Below are 22,688 nucleotides of genomic sequence, written 5' to 3'. Positions count from 1 at the left end.
TACATAGGGCATGGAAGATATATATTATTAAGGAGCTTTAATCTCACTACTGGATTTCTCTCCTGGTAAGTTGCTTGTTAGTAAGTGCTTTTTCTTCTCACATTTATTTTTATGTTATATTAAAATCAGTTTTGTGGGCTGGAAGCCCCTAACACCTCACTTAAGCTCATATAAAACAGTGTGTGTGGCTCCCCCATGAAGCTCAGGCCCTGCTGCAGCACCCTGCAAGCGCACAGACTGACACCCAGCTCCCACTGGTTACTCCTCAGTGGGCTCTCCAGCACCTTCCAGGACCAGCCCATATGCTTAGGGCCATGAGTAAAGCAGAAATGTCTTTCACTTTACCTCAGGCAAAATTCTGAAGAAATCTTTACTTGGAATTTAGTTTTAAACAGTTTCATCAAGAAAAAAACACACATCAACACCACACTCTGTGTGTATGTCCTGTACAGCAGGACATACAGAGGAAACTCAGAGGCCATATATCCTGTACCACCAATCCATTTAGTGGATTTAAATGGGTACAGTTAGGCTACTGCAGAACAGACACATTTTATTTATGATTTATTATGTATCACTGAAACCAATAAAACCGGAGATAAGACCTTCACTGTCACAGATCAGAAGGCAGCACTTCAAATTTCTCGCAGTAGCACCCAGTGAGTGCTGCAACAGAGCCTCATCAATCCCTCTGTGCCACATTGTTTTAATGGATGGAACTGTACCAGTAGCTCAGGGTTCCTTTCAAAGGGAGCCCAGAGACATCACTGCCACCCGTCAGACAAACGTTTCTTGTTGCTCTGTTCCACAGAATAGCTACAGAATAAGTTCCCTGTCATCTGACAAGCCCATCATAGGATTTCTCTATCTGTTTTTCTCCCATGATCACATGTTGCCTGTAGCTCCTGCATCCCAGTGAAAGATGGGCTTTTGCTGCAGCAGAGACAATACATCATCCTAAAGCCATTCACAGGATACTAAGCACATCCTTTACCTGGTGTGGCCTTCAAGAATTTTATAAACACACCTCAAAAACTTTGTTTCAGGCCAAGTGACATCTGACTGGCAGTTATATCTCTTTCTCAGCTTATTATTTAGATCCCAGCTATCTAAGGAGAGTTTTGTATACCACATCCTTTGCAACTCCTCTTCCAGCTTACACAAAGGAGTTGAATTTCAGTCTTCCTCCTTGTGTTGGAAATTGATGCCTATATGCATGACTGTCAGGTGGACAAAAACTGAAAAATTGCAACTCTACAAGATTTACTGTTTAAACTTAGGAAGTTGGTTTGACTGCAACTAAACTAGGGCAACAAAAGCCAGCTCTGTCCTCTGACAGCAGTGCCCTGAGAAAAAATACATTACTTAAGGGCATCAAATAATGCTAAAGAAACTGCAGTTATTTTAATATCTGTAGAGCATTCTGATTTAAGGATCTCACAATTTAAATAAGTAACAGTTGAACAGAGGAATTCATAAAGCAGTAAGGCATCCAGCTGAGCAGAGTCAGCTTGGGTCTTCTCAGCAGTACGGGTAAAATGGACTTTATAGTCACCTATATAATTTTCTGCTTTAATCTTCTGATAGCAGAAGGTTTGAAATGCGAAGGGACTAATGGAACACCATGTCAAGGTAATGCCTCAGTGTCAGCCTTCATACACTGCCTCAAAGAAGTTACAAGAGATTGCCATTGGCCATCTGTCTCTTCATTACTCAGCTCGCCACCAAGAAGTCTTGCTACATTTAGAACATAAGTGTCTCCAAAAATCAAACCAGAAAAGGAAGGTGGCCCCCAAAGGCTTGTAGTTTGGCTACTCAAAGGTAGCCTTTTGAAGATTTATCTAAATTTATCAGATGAAATAAGTAATCAGCCACAGGACAGTCAGTGTCACTTCAGTCATTTGTGTTGAATAGCAGGTGTCAGAATGATGCTAAGTATTCCACAGTCATTACTTTCCAAGTCACTTTAATTCCTGCTTGGGGGATGACCAAATTGACAAAGGTGTTAAGCTATGCAATGATGTCAAAAAGTAAGTAACTCTCCATTACACATTTGAAAAAGCTTCAACTTTCTCCCTGATTCAGAAAACCCATCCAAAAGCATCCAAGAGTAGAGACACCTAAGACTCCAACAGTATTGAAAGTACTTTCCTCCTCCATCTCCGTAATCTACCACTAGTACAGCAAGAGATACCAGGAAGTATTTTTTAACAACAAATATTTTTAACAGTTTAATCAACACAGGTTACTTAAAATAGATGCAACACACTTAAAAATAGCTAGCAACAATGTAACTACATCATGTCAGCCTCCGGAAGAGTGGCAGTGGATAAAGCCAAGGGCCTGCCCTTGCAGGAGATGCTATGCTGCCAAACAAGACTCTTCTCACCACAATCCAGCACAGCCACAATTTTATCAGTGAAAACATATGGTAGGCAGCAGAAATGACCACACTGCTCAAGTTAAGCATCCTACAAGTTTACCACTGGCTCCAAAGAAATGCCACAGCATTATCAAGGTGGAAAATGTGTGTATTCAAATGTAAGATGCATTTTTTTTCTCATGTGTACTAATTACAAAGTCAAATGCTATGACAGTCTCTCCAGCTTGCATCATGACATTTTGCCCAAGGGGCCATCAGTCAGCTTTTGCCAATACATTAATTCACAGTTTTGTTTATACCTTGGAGAGGAGAACCCATCAAGAGCACCAGTTTTGTGGAAAACATTCCTTTGATTATTTAATGTAGTATTTCATGCTAGTTATTCCAGAATATGCTCGGAACATGGTAGACTAGTGACCATCAAATATTCCCATGTTTTGCATGCAATTAGTAACAAAAAATATTAATGACTTCTACTCCATCTATATTGAAAGCTTATAAAAGGAACTTACTGCTCTTTTCTGATCTAGTTACGTACAGATACAGTAATTGGAGAAGAAAGTTAAGACACTTGTGTCTGGTTACATATTAAGTTTTCCAAGAAATCTACCCACACCTCCTTCCAGTTTCCCAGAAGCCTGAAAGGAGCTCCTAAAAAGTACTTTTAAGGTTCATCACCCACTCCAATTCCTCACAGTTCTGCTTTACCATCACACCAGCAATAAACCCAGAGTTAGGTAAACAGTGTAATGAGAGGGGTATTTTTTATGCTGATCAGTGTCCTTGCCACATCCATGCCACACACCCAGCATTGTTGTGATCACTTTCTGCTACACTGTATTTGACTTCAGTAGAAGACTATGAAAGATTTCACCCAGACATCTTGTAAACAGATACAGACCTGTCCTCAGAATTATTGTACCAACATGAACACCTGTGTTGAAGAGCAAACAAAATTTATAGCACCTGATCTCATGGAGGGACATCCACTGTCGCTCACAAGGCCTCTGCTGAACAGAGTAACTCATAAGCAATCCTGTGCATGTGTATATAAGGAAACTGTGATACAGTAGAAACCAAAAATTATAGCAGGATTTTTGGGTGTATCAAAAAGTCATGACTAAGCCACAGCAATTGTGCAATAAAGCATAGCATATCTTTTATTTGTCTGCTTGAGAAGTTAATATTGGTATGACTGACAAACAGCAGCGCAATTACAGCAGCCACACTAACCTCAGTGTTGTGGCCAGGTGGTGCAAATTAGCCCTCAAAGTCATCAGTCTTGAAAGCATAACTACCCTATGACAAAGAACAACCTCTCCAGTTTTGGGGATGCTTTCTAAAGGCTGCTTTTTCTCCATTTGACTTAATGATAGAGGATTATAAAGTTACAGAGAACAAAACTCCAATCACAAATGACAGAAAATACAGACCTTTGAAAGGACAGTAATACCCCATTCTCTGACAGAGAAATATTAGGTGTAGAAGAGGAATTAAGGTAGTAAAGCAGACCCCATGCCTTACCTTTCCTTGCTGTCTCAAAGGTTCATTTAGAGGAGCATCTCCAGTACAGGAACCTTTAAGAAGCCTTGACATGGTAGGATTACTAGTATTTTTTAAGATAAAAACCAATTAAATGAAACTGCCTGTTGTCATAGACTGGTAGAAGAGAACTTCCCTTTGATAACCTCCCTTTATAAACCTCACCATGGGTGTGGCTAAATGACTAGCTCCACCTCTCATCCTATTTAGAAACCCTACCAAAAAAAAAAAAAAAAACTTCTCTGAAGCAATATAATAATTTTATCAACTACTCATATGCTGTTCCAGGGTTGTTTTTTTCTTAAGTAGGTAACTAGTTGACAGCTTCACAAGCTATGGGGGAAATGTAGACAACATTATACTTGTCTTCCATATTTGCAGTTCCTACAACATGGTCTACAAACATGTGGTGGGTGAGCTTGCTCAGTTCACTTTTTTAAAAGCAGTATTGCACTAACCTGAGGGAGGTCTATCAGCTTTGAGTGTTTACTGGTATTAGAGATGCATTATATTGAAAAGCAGCATATCTCTAACTTGCAGCAATCTCCAGTTGCATCACCTCAACACAAGCCTCCACCACCAGTGTAGGCTCTTGTTTTCATCACTTACAGAGTGAAGGTGATGCAACATCAAAGCCTTTTGCGTGACTCATTGAATCACACACGCCTTCACTATGGAGGGACCACCAATAAAAATTAGAATCTGTTCTTTTGACCTCCAAGTACTCTATACTTTAAATTTCCTCAACTTTCTTTCCTCTCAAGGCCTTATTCAAGAGGATGGGGTGATGGATTAGGATGTTGCCACTAAGGCAATATTGCCTTTAGAGTTTTGTATTGCCTTGGCGTGTAATGCAAACACATCTAGGTGGCTTCACTCTTGTTTCTTAATTTTTTGTACTATTCCAACTGATAGTTTTTTGTTTTCATGGGTACAAATATGAGGAACTATAAGCATAGGGCTTAAATTTGGGGTTTATTTTTCACAGAATAGTTGAGGTTATCCTGGCACTCCTGAAGGAGGCTGGGTGTGAAATTAGAGTTCTTGAGGTGTTTGGCAGGAGTTCAACTATGTTTCTATCATCTGGATTTGCTTTCAAGGGAGCGATTAGGAAATTATGTTCTTGTTAACAAGATCTGTGCAAGTAATGACTATTATACCCAACATTTCCTGTATTTAAGCTGAAGTGATTGTTCCATCTTGATACACAGAGCAGAGGTATTTTCTTGAGAATCAGTGACTTTGGCCAAATCTCAGCTTTAAAGAATATTACAAGAAGGTTCATCTCCTTTCACAATGCCAGGCCATTTCTGTCTGAAAATACTAACTGGTCTTTAAAAAAGATATATCCATGTGGAAGTTTTGCTTCCATATTAGACACTCCCAGATGTCAGATGAAGAAAGAAAGCCACCTTTATTGCAACAAGAAATGTTGCATAACAAACTACAGCATTCACTTTTCACTGCTTTCATACTACTGCAGGTAGGATAAGGCATCTTTGACTTTAAAAACCATATTTAAAGTACAGAGATATCTATGTCTCTTACTGGGGCTGTAATCTCATGTTCTACTGTATGAGAATAAAAAATTCTGCAGCATTCTCCAAGGCTAATAAAACAGTTTCACTCCTTACAGAAAGTCTGATGATTCTGAGGAAATGATAAATTTTGAGTGAGTTCACAAATTAAGCATGGCATGCAAGAGAAAAGAAAGCAGTTCAATTGAAATGCAGAGTTGTGAGAAATTGAGACCAGCTCATTTTCCTTCCTACCTGCGAGGTGCTCACTCTGGGCCAGCTTCCTCTCTTTCCACTTCAGCAATGACTGACTAAACAGTCAGTTCTGACATTCTTGGCAGAGTTATCACTGCTTTTGAACTATGTTCCCAGACAAAATGAGGAAATCCACAGGTGTGGGTGAAAGAAGGAGGACTATCATAGGCCATGTGATAGAAGTACCAGCATGTCATGCTCTGTGCTGTTCACACTGTACAGATGCAACTCCACATTGGAACCATGCTCTGTTTAGAAATACAGCACTGGGAAGATACCAGAGTTAATGCTTTATTTTCCAAAGGACTTGCTGTTTCTGCTGGTAATACCTATATCCCAGTATTGAAACATGAAACAGTGAAATGGAGTATAGTCTCATCAGTAGCAGCTAGCAAAATAAAATAGATAAATAAAATCAATAGATAAAGCACTCAGTGCCTGGAATTAATTCCTAATAATCACCATGCATGGAAAAAAAAAGTCTAAAGTCTTATTTTCTGAGTATGACTAACAGCTCTTACAAAGACAATGGCACATCTGCACTGCCTGCCAGAACAACTTTATTACTGTCCTAATGGCAAACACAGCATCATGCAGCTGTAAGTGTAATCACACTTTTTATAACCAAAGGAAATTGCTTAAACTTAGTTGGCCAGATTTTAGCAACCAAGAGCAGGAGAGGTGAGTACACACCTGCAAGCAAGGGGCTGGTGGCTTGGTCTTTATGGGGAGGCACTTCAGCAGTACCTGTACTGATAATGTCACTGCTGTTGTCAGCTGCTTCCAGGCATGCAAAGGCCAGCCTTATAAACACATTTGCTTTCCTGAGCAAGAGCAGTTATAAGACCTCCACTAAATCTGCCTGTATCTAGTGAGGAAGCAATGTTTTAAATTAATTTGCCTGCTGACATTTCACATTCAGGGGAAAACTTATGACTGAGTTTTAATCATGATTGGTTTCATAGTCCCCTCCCTCTCCATGGTCCCCCTGGATCAAAAGCTCTTGGTTTAATAAAGCAGCATGTTTAACCTCTGAATGCAGAGGCTGCTTCTCATTCCCCTTGGTCAAGAGCAGCATTTTCTGGCTCTGCTGCACAGCTGGGCTGGGGCCAACATGTGGTGCCCCTTTCTACTGAACCCAGGGCCAGGCTGGGAAACAAGAGTTGTCAAACAGCAACCAAAGCTCTGCCAGGCAAAAGGTGGGGTTCAGGTGTTTGCTGTTGGTCCAAGAGCACTCAGGGATGGGGGCTTGGAACTGGGTAACCTTTACTGGGGCTTTCCATCCCAAGCCATTCTATGGTCTCTTGTATATTATTATTACAAAAAACAGGGGATCCCTTCAGGCAAAGGCCAGAGGAAGTTAAAAATCAAACTGACAGAATACAATTACTGCCAATTTTGTGGTGAAGTCAGGATGCAGCTCGGGGGAAGAGACACATCACGGATAAAGAATGTGAAAAATCTCATAAGATCATTTGTAAGATGAGAAAGAAAAGGGCACTCCACAGGAGCAGCCTGAGAGCAGCAGTGTGTGGATGCAGGGTTCTTTCCAGGCACAAAACCAACTACCCTGAAGTGGCTCAAAGCCCAGATCTTTTGTTTTCTTAACAAAGTTTAACAACGTTTTTTGTCATCATCTGGAATTATTTAATCTGCACTTCAAAGGTCTTCCAAGAGACAGCCTACCTAGAGCTGCTGTTCAAAACTTCCCAAATGCAGTTTTCCTGTGAAATTCCCCAGACTGGTTTCAGCTGCACCTCACAACCCCTTCTTCTGCAGAAATGTATATTCCTAGAAAATTTCTGGGGCTTGCTAACGAGACATAAAGATATTCACAACCAATTGTCAATACCTAGTCTCTTTTACCCTCTAAATTTCCTGCTTTCTTTTCATAACATTTCCCATTATTATGATTGATACCAAAATTCATGAGGGAATTAAAGGGTTAATGGAGTTCAAAGGAGCAGCACTGACTATAAAAAGTTGCTGCAATTAATAATGTTTGAGAACTTGAGCTGCAAGAAAAAGATGCAAAAGTGTGCAGAAAATAACTAAATAAGCAGCTTTAAGTGTTAGTCTGTTTATGTGGCACACTTTATTTGTGTTGGTGGATTTAAATAACCCATTGTTTGGCAGTCCTTTCGCTCTACAGCAGAGCTGCAGACTGACCTGCTGAAGCAGAACAGAGCTGAATGAGTGGGATATCCTACTCTGACTACTTACAACTCCAGGGAAACCCCAAAGCACACAATACTGGGGAGCATCAAATGCCAAGGAAACTCTTTGCCCTGTTGGTGCAGTCTGCTAGTTGGAATTTGAGCAGTGATAAGTGATAAGGCAGGAGCTCTCTGCTGCCTCTGTGATTAGCTTAATTACAAACAGAAGTCCCCTGTTCTCCTTGTGTGTGGGTCTATTAATACTAACTATGTGCTCATGCCATCTGCCAAGGAGCCATTTCCAATTTTACAAAGCACAGCAGACAATACTTGCAGGTGCTTGGAAATGTGTTTATTTGGCTATTAAATCCACAAAACTTAAACACTGCTGAACAATATTTGCATTTACAGGTACTCCTGCAAGACAGTGTCTTCTGAACTTCTATCAGACATGAGGAATTCTGGACTCTGATGGAAATCCAGAGGGGCATTCATCAATTGCTTCCATTTTGCATCCTAGTCTGTGTTTTTGTGTCTGGCTAGCAAATATTCTTGGATTCAGAGAACTGTAAGGGATGCCACATTCCCAGCAGAGACAAGTCACGAGATCCAAGGTCAGTTTCAAGTGCCATATTGCAAAGAAGCTTCCAGAATGCATATTCCTACTTAGTCTGAATATAGTAATGCCAAACAAAACACATTGTTTTCCTTTGATAAAACATAACACACTTTACTTGCAGCATCATTCAAACTCTGAAGAGATTGTTACCATTCTGTATTCAACCCAGGATTAATTGAGGCATAAAATAATTACTAGATCAAAGCCTATTTTAATAAACCTCCTGTATAAGGAGCAGCCTGAGAAGATATTCAGCCGTTTCACATTGCATGTTGCACAAACTAATGACGCAGAGAGATGAGAGACACATTTCCCCTGTGGACTTTAATGACTCTATCAAGATTTACTAGATTAAAACAACTTAGGTGTCTGAAGCTTATGGCTGATGGACCTGTATTGCTACATCCTTCTCACCTGTCAAATGTATGCAGTATTTGTATTTTCTGACAACCTGATGTATTTATTTGCTTTGGCATTGGTGATTAGACCAACCTGAAAGTTTTGCATTCATATATATGGTAGATTATCCAGTGTTAGGACCCTACTAATTTTATCATTTAAGGAAAAGAGTAAACTTGAATAAATGGTGTACTCAATATCTAAAATTGCTCTGCTGAAGAAATGCTACTGGCTTCTTCCCAGAAGGGGAAAATTACATGGTGAGCCATTCTCAGAAGAGACCAGGTTAAAGAGTAAGCTTCTTCTAAGAGAACAATTCCTGAACTTTAAATAGGACAAATTTGACATCTGGGGCTTTTAAAGGCTTTGGGGAATGAAGCTGGTTGACTGTAAAACTCTTCAGCACAAGAGAAGAGTCTGGGACTGAGGAGGCTCAACCAAGATCACTGAGGCTCTCCCCCCAAATTTTGTTATGTTTTCATCTTCTCTACTACACATCCTCCTCCTCCTCTTCACTACCATTGGGCATCTTTTTGGACCACTGTGAAGAACCATCCCCTCTTTAGGGCGGCAGCTGCTGATCATATTTGAGCATACTTGTCCCTTCTGAAGCCATTCTCTTGCTAGAGGGGCTCTGTTAGTAGGACTGCTTTTCTTGGGTCCTTTTAAAACACTTTTTGTTCGTGGCCATAATATAAATAGCACAGGGCAGCCCTACTGCTGACACTGGGCACTACTCCCAGAACAGGTCTGTGCCTTAATCCCCTCTGCCCTGCGACTGCGTGCTGCAGTTGCCCTCCAGCTCGTCGGGGACAAACACAACGTGAAACTGTTCTGACATCCAATTAAATAACAATATGATAAATGCTGTCCCTGACACCTTTCCTAGAACATTATTCTTTTTGGGATCCTTTCCCAGCAGTTCAGGTTTTGCATTCTCTTCTCCCCACTCCTGAACCGTGCTGCCAGCACCCTTTCCTGTCATCTGACTTTCCGAAAGGCAGAAGACAAGTCACGGCTTCTTCCTTGCAGTCAGAGAAGCATCTTCTCAAACCCCTTGAAAACAACAGCTTGCCTGAGGCTCTTTCCCCACCTTTCCTGCAGGCAGGCTAACCACCAGTTTCTCTTGCTGCCCTCAGAGCACCATTGCTCTGCCAGAGGTCAGTCTTCAGGTTCACTGCTCCTGGAGACACACGTGGTGGAGGCTGTCAGCAGAGAGGAACTGCATGATCCACGTGGCAAAAGCTGTACAGGGAATTGCCCACACCCCCTCATCTTTCCATCAGCAACAAATCCAGCCCCACTGAAACTGCAAGGATTTCACATCAGCTGTTGTGGCTTTGCTCAGAGGAGCTGGGCCAAAGAACTTTTATATACACACACGTGTACCTGTACCTGCAGTAAAATAACTAATATACATAAAGGTGCTGAAAGGCTCAGGATCTCACTTAAACTTCACCCAACATCACCATGGTGTGTGCCATCATGACAGAGTTGTTTTTTGGGCCCCCAGTGACTCAGAGCAATGCTGTCAACATGCTCCCACTGGGACTCTGCATCAGCTGCAGCTCCCCCTCCCATGCTTCATGCCAACATCTGCCCAGCCCAGCTCGCTCTGACACAACCACTTGCAGTTTTTAACATGATATAGTATCACTCTCCAGAGCTGCCTGAGGGAAAAATGCATTCCACTCACTTAATTGCATTAGTCTAATGTTTCTCCCTCTTTTGGAATTAAGCTATTAAAAAACCAAAAAAACAAAACTTGACTGTATTAAGGCTTCAATGTTGCAAGGCTTAAGGGAAAAATGATCATGATACAAGCTATTGTAAGGTAAATTTGAACTATATGTTTCAGCCAAAGTTTTAGTAATTTTGAAATCCCCCAAAATTATTAAATGCCCCTGTTTGGGTAGGACAGAGTTCTTTTTCTTCTTAGTAGCTGGTACTGTGCTCTGTTTCTTGGATTTAGTATGAGAATAATGTTGATAACACATGGATATGTTGGCTTTTCCTAAGTAGTGCTTACCCTAAGCCTAGGACTTTTCCATGTCTCTTACTTGCAAGTGAGGAGCCACACAAGAATTCAGGAGGGTGCACAGCGAGGACAGCATATTTAATATTAGTGGTATGTTGTTATTATTACTATATTTTGTTTCAAACCTTAAATTGTTCTTAACCACAAGGCTTACTGTGTCTTTCCAATCCACTGTGGGGGTGGGGAGCGAGCTGCTGCATGGTACTTAATTGCCTGCTGGAGTTAAACCACAACAATAAATTATTGTGGTTATCCATTTGGGAGGGTGGGTGTGGTGTGGTGTGGTGTGGCGGAGAGGGTATAATTTGTTTTTTAACTCCACCTAATGTTTCTCTGGCATTTGGAAAAATGTTCAAAAATAATACAGAAAAATGTCAGATAGCCAGATGACAAATAGTTGAGAATACTTGGACTTGTAAGAACTGAAAGAGACCTGATTTGAGAGTTCCATCATCAGAGAAGGGCCTTACATTTAGAACATCAGTAAAACTAAGAGAGGCCATTGCAAACAAAATCATAAGGCTGAAAAAACTGTCCCAGCCCAAGACTCCCAGTCAGCATCATCAATGCATGGGTTATTTCCAAAGCACTTTAGGCAGACGTCATGTCCTCCCAAGTGAGTGATGCCTGCTGCCCCTGTGGACAGGAGGCTTCTCCTGCCTGAGAGGCAATAGTGATGACACAAGAGACCCTTTTGCATCTCAGAGGAAGGACCATGCTATAGGAGGACTTAACCTTCAAGAGTCACAGAAACACAAAATTACAGGAGGGGCAAGGCTGGAAAACCACCCCAGTGGCCATCTGGTCCAACCTCCCTGCTCAAGCAGGGTCATCCTAAAGCACATGATGCAGTATTGCATCCAATTCTTGAGTCAGCCTCCCAGTGAGGGAGACACCACAACCTGTCTGGGCAATCTGTCCCAGTGCACAGCCACTGCACAGTAAAGAAGTTCTTTCTCATGTTCACGTGGAACTTCCTGTGCACCACTTTGTGCCCATTGCCTCCTGTTCTATTGCTCGGCATTCCAAGAGGAGCCTGGCTCCATCCTCTCGACACTCTTCCACCAGATATTTACAAACATTGATGAGGTCCCCTCTCAGTCATCTCTTTTCAAGGCTGAACAGGCCCAGCTCCCTCAGCCTTTTCTCATCAGAGAGATGCTCCAGACCCTTAATTGTCTTCATAGTCCTCTGCTGGACCAACTCCAGGAGCTCCAGGTACCCAAACAGGTACTCGGCAAGGTGCCAAATGCCAAAAGTTTTAAATTAGCAGAAAATACCACCAAATGACCAAATCTGACCACCAGGTGTTCTGATACAGCCTGACACCAGGACAATTAGCCAAGGTACACCATCCTTCCTCCCATGGCACATCTCACAAAGTGAGGTCACAAAAAAATATCCATATTCCATATTTCCCTGTCTTTGCAATATCTCCAAAAGGCAGAGGTGTCTCATACACCCCAAGCCTGCAAGACATTGACTGCCCCACCTGCTGCTGTCCCTGACCTTTTTCCTTTCTTAATAAGCTGATCTTTTCTCCTTAGGAAACTGAAGTAGCTCATGGATTTTGTAGACTAAGTTTGAGGCAGACTGAAAGAAACCATGCTTACCTTCAGGAAAAGTAAAATTTATCAATTGCTAATCATTTCTGAAGCCCTTGGTCGAATCTAAATAGATTTTGTAGCATCTCAGTCAACTTTCCCTACTAGGGAGAGCATGAAACTTCACTATTGCAGCAGTACCATACATCTTGAGTGACTTTGGTTTCCTGTAACTCAAACCTCCACCCACAGCATAAGGCAGCAGGTGAGTTAAGGGGTCATAACCCTCCTGTCCTCAGCTTTGGGGATGGTTTCCAGTGCAAGGACTTCACCAACAAGAAGCCATTCAATCTCAGCAGGTTTGCTGACAAACCCCATGTGAGACAAAGACAGTTTGTGCTCTTTGTACTTTCTCACTCACTGGGCAAAGCCCCACCCTGCACATCCAGTTGTGTGAGTAAAGACATAAACAAGGATTAAAGCAGGCGTCTCTGCACCTCAGAGGAAAGACACAGAGTGAGTGTGTGTATGCTGAGGATTTGGAGAGCATTCAGCTCGTGACTTGGGCATCCTGACATGACAGTGCGTACAGCTGCTCATACAGCTGGTGAATAATAAATACCTCAACATGCCCTTGAGATGATACTTCTAAACACTTAGCTCTTCACTGAAGCAGTCAAAAGCCTGACTAGATTCAGTGCAATAGTGTTCTTCTGGAAGCCTTTACATGGTTCATTTGACTTTTAAAAGAGATTGTCTTTTGCAGAGCAAGCTCAACTTACCAAAATAACCTTTGAGCTGCACAAGGCTTTGTTTGAAATACTTACTATTCTACTATTCCACTTCTCAAATGTCATCTTAGTCTCAGTGTTTATCCTCTCTTAAAACACAGCAAAAATGTCACAGTATTTATTGTAAAAAGTTTTCACCTTCTTTACAGCTTTAGATTTCTTGCTACATTAAGTTATGAGCTATGAGTTATTAGCCTCAATTCATTTGCTACACACTTTGGGGCCACAGATAAAAAGCAACTATCCCTTTGGGAAGCAAGTACAAAAAGGACTATAACTCACTAGCCACAGAAAGCACCAGAGGGTTGTTCATTTGAATTATCAGAAAAAGTTGTTTAAAATTAAAAACTGGTAGTAATTGGTTGGGGGGTGGTGGGGTAGTGCTTTTTTGCACAGCTTCATCACTTGTGCCACTACAGCACGGGAAGCTTGTAGCTTCAGGTAATGTTTATACCCACCCATAGTGCTGCATCCTTCCTCGCAGGTGCTGTCACCCTTGCTCAGTGGATGCAGCATGCTGAATCATCAGACCTTAAAGTGCTTTCCCTGGAATGGGATTTATCCATAACAAAGCTTTCCTACCACGCAGCACACTGAAGGAAAGCTCCGTCACCAGAAGCTGTTTTGGATGCTTGCAGCTCAGCAGGGACATGCAAACTGGTTTTATATCGAAGGACTTTAAATTCATGAACGCAGCCCACCACAGAGCCAGCCAACAACTCTCCTGCTTCCCAACTATTCACAGCAACCAAACAAACACACAAACACGCTTCTCGGTCCTGCAGCCCGCTAAATACTAATTAGTCTCTAAGTGATGTAACCCAGCATAATGCTCCCGGGATTTCTCCGGCTTCACTGCCACAGGATAGCGGACTCGGTTCGAGTCAGGAGGTTGTTTTAGCACCGTCACAGCGCTGAAATTTCACTTCTTTTTTTTTATAAGAGCAGGGAGCAGTAAGCTCCGCTCTGCTTTCCCAAAGTACTTTCGGCCCCACAGGCAGTGGGTGAATCAGAGCGCCGGCCATCACCGCCCTCCGCCCCGAGCTGCCCGGGGATGAAGGGCTCGCTCCCGTCCCGTTCCCCGCCCGGGGCTCACGGAGCCGCTCCCGTCCCGTTCCCCGCCCGGGGCTCACGGAGCCGCGCCCGCCGCTCCCGGTGCCAGCGTGGCACAGCCCCGGCTCCCGCCTCACCTGCTCCGCTCCCCGCCGGCAGCAGCCGCCTCTTTTCCTTTCTCCCGCCCGCCCCGCTGACAGCCCGGCTTTGTCCGCCCGCCCCTCTCCGCTCCGCCCCTCGGGAGGTGCCACGGGAGCCGCTCCGGGCACGGCGGCCGAGCCCCGGGGTACGGAGCGTTCTGAGCGCCCTTCCCTGCCAGTGCCGCCGAGAGCATCCCGCCCCGGCGGGAGCGACTGCACCCACCCGCGCCTGGATGCAGCTACTATTATTGTTATTATTATTGTTATTTTGTTGTTGGTTTTATTTACTTAATATTTCTAGATTATAACTCTTTTTCTTTTTCTTTTTCTTTTCGGCGGTTCCCAGGGGAGCGCAGCCCGGCACCGCGCAGCCCCCGCCGCTTCCCCCCAGCCGCTGGTCCCGGAGCGCCCGTCGGACGGCGCCGGGGCTGGGAAGCAGCTCCAGCATCGCTCCTCTTGGCCGGCTGAATCCCCACGGTTCGGCTCTGAGGCCGGCCGGACCCGCCGGAGGGGCAGAGCGCAAGAGCCGGCTCTGCAGAAGGAGATGATGATTTCCACAGGCTCTCCTAAATCTCTCCGTGCGGCAAAACCGTCCCACCTGCTCTCGGAAACGGAGCTGGCCAGGGAAGCTGCCAGGCCTATCTTTAGTTCTTTGCTCCGCAGATGGACTGTTAGTCATGCCCTGCCCACATGGAGTCTAGTGGTTTGTATTGTTAAGCTCTGTGCCGTGTAGCCATAAATGCTGAGGGGAGGTGATCTCTGTGTAGGATGGTTTTTCCTATTTTTATAAGGGTAGCTATCAGTTAAGGCTTGGAAAAAAAAAAGAGAAATAGTGCAGAGTCTTCCTGCCCTTGCAGCGACACCTGGTATTTCCCCCAGGAGTTACATCAGGGCACATCATTTACATGAAGACGAAATTTAAAATGGGGGGGAAAGTCCCTCTCAACCTAAGCTGTTCTATGATTATGCATGTCAGAGGAAACTGTGCCATTCCCTTCTGAACAGCACTGTGTGAAGGAGCAGGGCTGGGATTTACCTTCTTCTCCAATGTTTATGGGACTTCTGCTGCTGCAGGGTTTAAGGGACCCCATGTCCCCAGGGATGCATAGACCCCTTACAGAACTGGTACAGCAGCTCTGCTGTCCCAATCAACTGACAGAAAGAGCAGCCTGGAAATGCCATGAGAGATACCCATGGAGCCTCCAACCCTTCCCATCGCTGGAAAAAGAGACCACCCCCTTCTTTAGGAGCAGTTTAGGGCTGAACTTGAGGTGCAGATGTGTTCACCACCACTGAGTGGGCTTGGACCCTGTGCTCTGAAGGGTGCAGAGCAGGGCTCATGGCAGCCAATTCTTTCAGGGCAGAAGAGTGACAGTGCCATGCTGCTGATGAGATGATGTAAAACTGTGAAGCTGGGCCTGGAGGCCAAGCACACTCATGAGGTCATAGATGTCCCTTGGGGAGCAGCAGGGAATCCCAAATATAAGTGCTCTCAGGTAATGCAGAGTGGTTAGCTCCTTAAAAACCTACCATTCAAAACCAAAGGAATTTTCTGGCTTTTTTTTTGTTTCATCTAAAACCACCTGGATTTTGTCCTAATCCTGTTGCTTTGTATAATAGTGACAAAAACCTATCTCTGTGCCCGCAGAACAATTAGAGGATTTTAGTACATCTGCCGACTGCATTTAACTGAGCTTGAAGATCAAAAGATATGCTATTTTTGTATGGTCTTCTCTGGGACTCCACACAGCAGTGTTTGAGGCCCTGGTGGATGATTTTGCCATCAGCATGTGCCTAAGTATTTCAGGAGTTGTAATCTCCATTGTGCAGAAGGGAAACTGCAGAGCTGAGAGAGTCAAGCTAAAAACCACCTCACCTATGAGCATATCCAGTCTAAATGCCCACGAGATCTGCTGACTCAGGGGACCTGTGGCATGGAGATTTCACTGCTCCCTCTCTCCTGCTTGAGGCTCCCAGCAGCAGAGGTGAGGGGTGTATTTGGTCTCAGCTGTGGCCAGGTGCTTCCATGCCCATCATCACTGGACTGTGTGGGCAGCGTGGCTCACCCTGAGCACCTGTGATTTCCTAAGCCTAAACAGCCTGGTCTGATGGGTATCATCTCTCACAGCCTTCAGGTATTGAAACAGCCCAGAATCAAGAAGTTTTAAAAATAGAGAGGCTCATTATAAGGTCCATGTAAGGTCTGTGGGTTTATCAGTCTCAGAACATGGAGGCTGTTGTCTGTGAGACACCCTGACATGTGTTTCCTTCCCTCAGACACTTCCCTTGTTTCTGTTTTATACCAACGCCAGCACGAGCACAAGAACCATTCCTGCAAAAACAGACACTTGCTGCTGTAGTCCCTCTGCAGGCAATTTTGTTTCCCTTGGCAGAGAGGTGTCAGGATCATGCACATTCCCGAGCATCACAGGCATCCTGGACAGGCTAGCAATATGTTTGTGGCCAGTTTGGTTTTGTGCCACGTTCCACCAATGGTGCTGGAAGTAGCAGCTGGCACTGGGCTGGGCTGACAAACTGTCTTTACCTACCAAAACTGTATTTAAAATGAACATTTGTCTCATCTCTAAAACTGGATGTTTGTTGGCTATCTCTGAACAAAACCTGCTTTGCAGCAAGTGAAAAAACAGAAGGCGATTCCAAGTTGACAAAGGAAAGGTCAAAGCAGCACACTTGGGTCCCAGCTTTCCTTCAAACACAGCAAGAGAAGCACCTACAGATACAGCTGTGACCTGGTCAGAGCCTCAGGGAAGTGCATCCATCTTCAACTGCACTCTTCTTCCAGGAAGAAACAAGGACTTTCAGTTTTTTAAGGGCTCTTTGCATGTGATCTCCAGTCACTGATTGAAGAGTTGCAGTTAGGTTACAGTACACAATCTCAGTAGAATTTATTACCAAAGGCTTTTTCCTGAATTCCTTTGACCCTGCAACCTCCTTGATGTCAGCCCAGCGCAGGGTCATGGCTGAGGAGGGAATATGGCCCTTTCACTTTCATTCTTCATAGCTGTAATTAATTCTCTGCATCATCTTCATCAGTGAGTGCTGTTAAAGGAGGAATAAAAGGGACATCAGTCTGTCTAATGCAGAACTGATTTAGATGCTCTTCTGCCAGCATTTGGATCTGACCCATTACACAAACCCACAGTGCAAGCCAAGTGTGTGGTTGAGTCTTCTAGCAAGGACATATACTCAAGCATCCATTTAAATACATCTATCTGAATATAAAACTTAGCATTGTCATTTTCAGGTGCTTCTCTGTTTCTTCACTTACTATTTCATTCTTCCTGGATAGTGACTTTTTAAAAATTTACAGTATCCCAAAATATGTCAGATATTTCCCAATTAAAAAAAGGATAGAGTTGAAATTAACATATCTTATACATAGCAGCATCTTATACATAGCATGTTTATAGAATATATAGAAAATAAATTTGTCTCAGGATAAATAATAGCACTTCCTAAAAGTCACAATTAGCTTATATTGTTGTTTTGTAGAACCTGTTGAAGGAATTGGGTTTTTTCCCTCCTGCAAAGTTTCCACTCTAAAAAAAATACAACTTTTCAGACTCTTTTTCCCCTCCCTCTTCTCCCCCAGCCAACTGTCCTCCCAAACCACATTTCCCACAAAATGTTGCATTTGGCCAAACCTTACCATTTGGTGTCCAGAAACATCAGAGGAAATCCTCAGGAAACCATCATCGCTTTACTTTTGCTCATTTCCTTGCTCTCTTCATTGGGATGTTTATTTACTTTTGGCCTTCTAACCCAGGTGCCCCCAGTGTGGCAGGAAGCACTGAGCAGCCCACAGGGGGTGACTGCCCAGCACCCACGAAGGTTCATCTGAAACTGAAGAATGAGATAAATTGTCAATGTCACCTGGCGTGCACCATCACACTTCAAGCCTGCAGCCCTGCACACACACCTGTGTGTCCCATCACCTGCGTGTCCCTTTGAAGGCCACAGGGTCTCAATTGTACACAGTGCCTCTGCTGTCTCTTTTCCAGTAGCCACAGTGAGCAGAGCACAGAGAGGAAAGGGGAAGGAATGAGACTTGTGTTGACAAGGTAATCTGATAGATACGTTGCATGGTATTTTTACAGAAGGTCTTTTCTCTGCCAAAGCCTCCAAAAAAACAATCCCCAAATGCATTAGTGGGCTATTAAATAATTTGTTTGGATACACACAGCCTATTTTATGTGGTGTGTGTGGAACAGGAGTGATATATCAGCTGTCACTCTTAATATTTTATAGAAGTTGTTGGGGGTTAAGTCTGAAAAGTCTCACTGAAGGTTATCACCTTCTGTGTTCTGTTCTCAGAGGCAGGTTCAAATAGAGCATCTTGCAGCTCATACAGGATATCATCATTTGCTTCTGTTGCCATCCAAGTCCATTATTTCCAGTAGGGCCAAAGCAAGACTTTCTGGCACGGTCCTGTCCTCGCTCATCTAGCTTGTGTCAGGGAAGGGTAGCATTAAGTGGTAATTGTCCCAGTTCCAGAATTAAAAATGAGGTTCTTAGCTGTATCTACATATTTGCCCACTCTACCAGCTTCCCTGGAGAGCAATCCCTCTTCTCTAACCTCTGTATGGCCCTGATATCCCCTCTCACTAGAATGAATGGATGAGTTTTAAGAGTGCATTTAATTTAAGGGGTTAGGACCCCTTTATGAGGTCAGACCCAAGTGCAGCCTTTTAAAATGGTTTTCTCCAGGGAGGGAGGTTTTCAAACTCTGAAATAGTCAGATAGTGGAGATAAATTTATTCACTTAAAGGAAATTGACAACATTTGAAAAAAATAAATAGATGCCACACTCAAGTTCTTTGCAAGCATTTGTGCAATGGTATCTATTAAGGTCCTTTTGAGGGAAGCTGCTAAGTATGCATCACATATCAGGCCCACATCCGTTTTTCTGACTAGGATGCTTTCTTGAATGTATGCCAAACCCCTAATTTCCAAAGGAGTGCACAAATCCTTAGCCAGTCTCTTCTGATTCACCTTTGACCTTAATTGAGATTGTATTTCTTTAGCTGGAAGAAGGTTTTTATCAGTGAGAGCCTGGCTAATCAAGTTGCTGAAGTTGTGATGTTAAATCTCTCAGTGTCTGTCAAGTGTGAAAGATTTTTGCAAGGCTAGGGACTGCTTCCCTGATACCAGGAGGATTTCTGGATTGGATTGTCATTACATAAGTTGGGAAAAAAGAAAGCCCCCCCACAAGATTCATCTAATACTTGTTGCCAACAGCAGAGAAAAATTAGCCAGCAGCTGTACTGGCTGGCAGGAGGTTGTTGTTCAGAAAGTGGTTATAGAGTAAAAGGAGCCCCACTGTGCATGGGGACAGTCCCCAGCTGCTGGGACCTACCAGATGATAATCAGGGGGAAATACCTTGAGAATGTGAAAAGCAGTGAGGCTGAAGATCTTCTTTCCTTGGAACCTTCACCTACCCAGAGATGGGATCATAGTGGTATCTGTGGGGCAGAAGCAGATGGATGAGCAGACACTGTCTGTGGCACTCAGCAGAGGAGGCAGATAGTGCCTCTCCAAGTGTGATCCCTGCACCCCTACAGCACCGTGGGAAGTGCTGTTCCTGAACAGCCTCAGGGAAAGCAGCAAAAAGCCTGACAAATCATTCTGCGACTCTCTGGTTCTGTGGAAATGGTTGCTAATGGCAATGTGCCATGATACAAGGTCTCCTCACCCTCTACAGGCGGCCCCCAAACTGTGCAGAATTCAGGAAATCTTCAGTTTTGAAGGGCCAGAATTACCGTGATTACAACTGGAAGAAATTCTGCTCCCTGAGGGAATAATTAGGCAGTTGAAACTCAGTGTTGAGCCACACTTTCCCTTTACAGAGGTTTTCTTTTGGAACTTGGAGGGAAATTCCTCTTTGAAAACAGTGAGCACATCTCACTGTAACAGATGCTGGAGGGAGCCATGTTCTTTCCATGACTGTCAGGAGTGGAAGCGATGATCTGAGGGGTAAAATGAGGAACCACCTCACCTGAAAAAAACCACTTTTTTTCTTCCTGTAAAGCTGAGGTCAATTTGGGTAATCACGGCAGCAAGATGCACTGCCATAACCAGATGAAAAACTATGCACTTCCTTAGTGGCATGGGTTAAAACAATTTAGTTTATGGCATCTGACACTGAGTTTTTTTCCCTAAATAAGGAAGCATGAGTAATCAGATATCTCCTGTTTTAGTATTACCATAGAAACAAGCCATGCAAGAAGTAAATGAACTGTGTGTACAAAGCTGGATCAGGTCTTATTGAATCTGCAGGAATAAAAACAGCAATGGTGGAAGAGTTCAGGGGGCTGAACATCCCAGTCAGCAGAGCATTGAAAGCCCCTGACATTGTCCATGCTGCCACCATGTGTTTCTTTGTTCTCGATGAAATTAATTCTGTGCACTATCCATGTGCACACATTTGGCTGTCCCAGAGTAGTGACTAACAGTAAGGGAACAAAAATGAACACATGTTTTCCCTGTCAGGCCGTAGATTTTCTAGGAGTGGTTCACAAATTATTTTGCTGTATAAAATATGAGATTCTATTAAATATTACTTTTGAAAAGATCTATCCAAAGTAGTAACTGTTTATATATTACAGTGGCTAATAGGGAAACTAATGACAAGTGACTAAACCTTTTCCCATGGGACTGAACAATTTGCATAAGCAATGCCTACCTCCACAAGTCATTTTCTCTCCCTCAAAGACAGTAAAATTTAAAGTTAAATGTCATATGAAAGAAACACTCCTAAAAGGAAATAAAGGAGAATATGAGCAAACACCATCATTGTTGAACTTAAAAAGGTCCCTGGTTGTCACTTACATAAAAATATAAATATCTGTGCCATCCTATTAGCACAAGAAAGAAGCGAACTAGAGGTCTGTACCATGACTGCTGATCAGAGTTACAGCTTCAGAGTTTCACTGAAAATCCAGGTATGCTGTTTCTGTAGAATGGAAACTTGTGTATAACTGCTGACAACACACATATCAGTGTAGCTAAAGTGATTTTGATGATGTCAGTGACAGTACTTACACAGGTAACAGAGATCTCTGAAGAATGATGGATTAATATGAGATGAAAGCGGCTCAGTTTATATGGGATTTAATGGAGTTCTTTTGAAATGCTGTCATAAATGCAGAAAAGCACAAGTCTGGAGAGTTACAAAGGGCAGACTCCTGCAGTTCTGGACTTGCAGCGCCCTACTGATGTTAAAAGAGCAGCTTCTCCTCTCAGTCATGGTAAGAAAATATATCCTGTGTCCTTGCCCTACACCATTGCCTCCTTTCTCTCCTGCACCCCATGCATGTGTCTGTCAGTAGGTGCTGTGGGTAGCACAGCACTCCAGCAACAACGCATTTAAATTGTCAGGGACTGTATTTTGCAATGAGCTGAACATTTTGGCAGCTGTTTAGCAAAGGGTGTTATCCTTGGCATGGCTTTTGCTCTGCTTACAGCAGCAGGCAGTGGCTTTGCAGAGGGAAGTGCCAGTGAACCCAAGGGCCACACATGTGCTAGGGAGGGGATATCCTGGACAAGATCTGGGCTGGTGCTCTGGATTGAAGTCTTTAGCACCTGAAGTTTGTTAAATGCATTTACATTTGTAAATGCACAGTATCATGTGGTTTACTTATTTTACAAAACAAATCCATTTTGTGGCTTCTGTACTTGCTGCACAGTGGGGAGAACAGCCCTGTGAGAAAAGCCAGGTGAGTCCCTTTAAAAAACACTCCTGGTGTGAAGCAAAATCTTCATGTCAACACATCCTTTACTGACTGGACTTGGAGTTTCTAATTTCCATCAAAAGCAAAAAGTGAGCAGAGCTTTTCAAGTGAGCCAAGGAGTTCACCATGCTCCACATCTGCAGCATTCCAACAAGATCTCAGTTCCCAGAACTTAATTCTCAAAGTCTTGCTTAAGCTTACTTCAAAAATAATTACTTGTCCAAAGTTCTAGAATCAAAAGAGACACCCAAACAACCCCAAAAGTTTGTTAGTATTTGGCATGAATAATATATTGGTCTTTATTCTCAAACAGCCTCCAATTTTTCATGATGATGATGATGATAAGGAAAGTCAGGTCAGTCTTGTCACTTAAAACCATCATTCTGGTTTTAATTATTTATTTGAAGACAAAGAAATATAACTCTGCAGGGTTTAATTTATTAAGCTTGAAATTTGAAAGCAAGCATCATTTTAATAGACAGAGAATATACATTGTCGA

At 43.2% G+C, this 22,688-nt stretch overlaps 1 protein-coding gene across 1 annotated transcript in view; it reads right to left on the bottom strand.

Moving 5' to 3' along the window:
- Positions 1-14,497, bottom strand: part of MAPRE2 (microtubule associated protein RP/EB family member 2) — a 97,926-nt gene extending 83,429 nt beyond the window's left edge. The window contains exon 1 of the mRNA XM_030968745.1: positions 14,435-14,497. The gene's annotated coding sequence lies outside the window, so the exon portion shown is untranslated. The remainder of the gene's footprint in view (positions 1-14,434) is intronic.
- Positions 14,498-22,688: the final 8,191 nt, after the last annotated feature.

This window comes from Camarhynchus parvulus, chromosome 2 (assembly GCF_901933205.1).
Source record: "Camarhynchus parvulus chromosome 2, STF_HiC, whole genome shotgun sequence".
NCBI classification, from domain to species: domain Eukaryota; kingdom Metazoa; phylum Chordata; class Aves; order Passeriformes; family Thraupidae; genus Camarhynchus; species Camarhynchus parvulus.
This window is presented reverse-complemented; position numbering and strand designations above follow the sequence as displayed.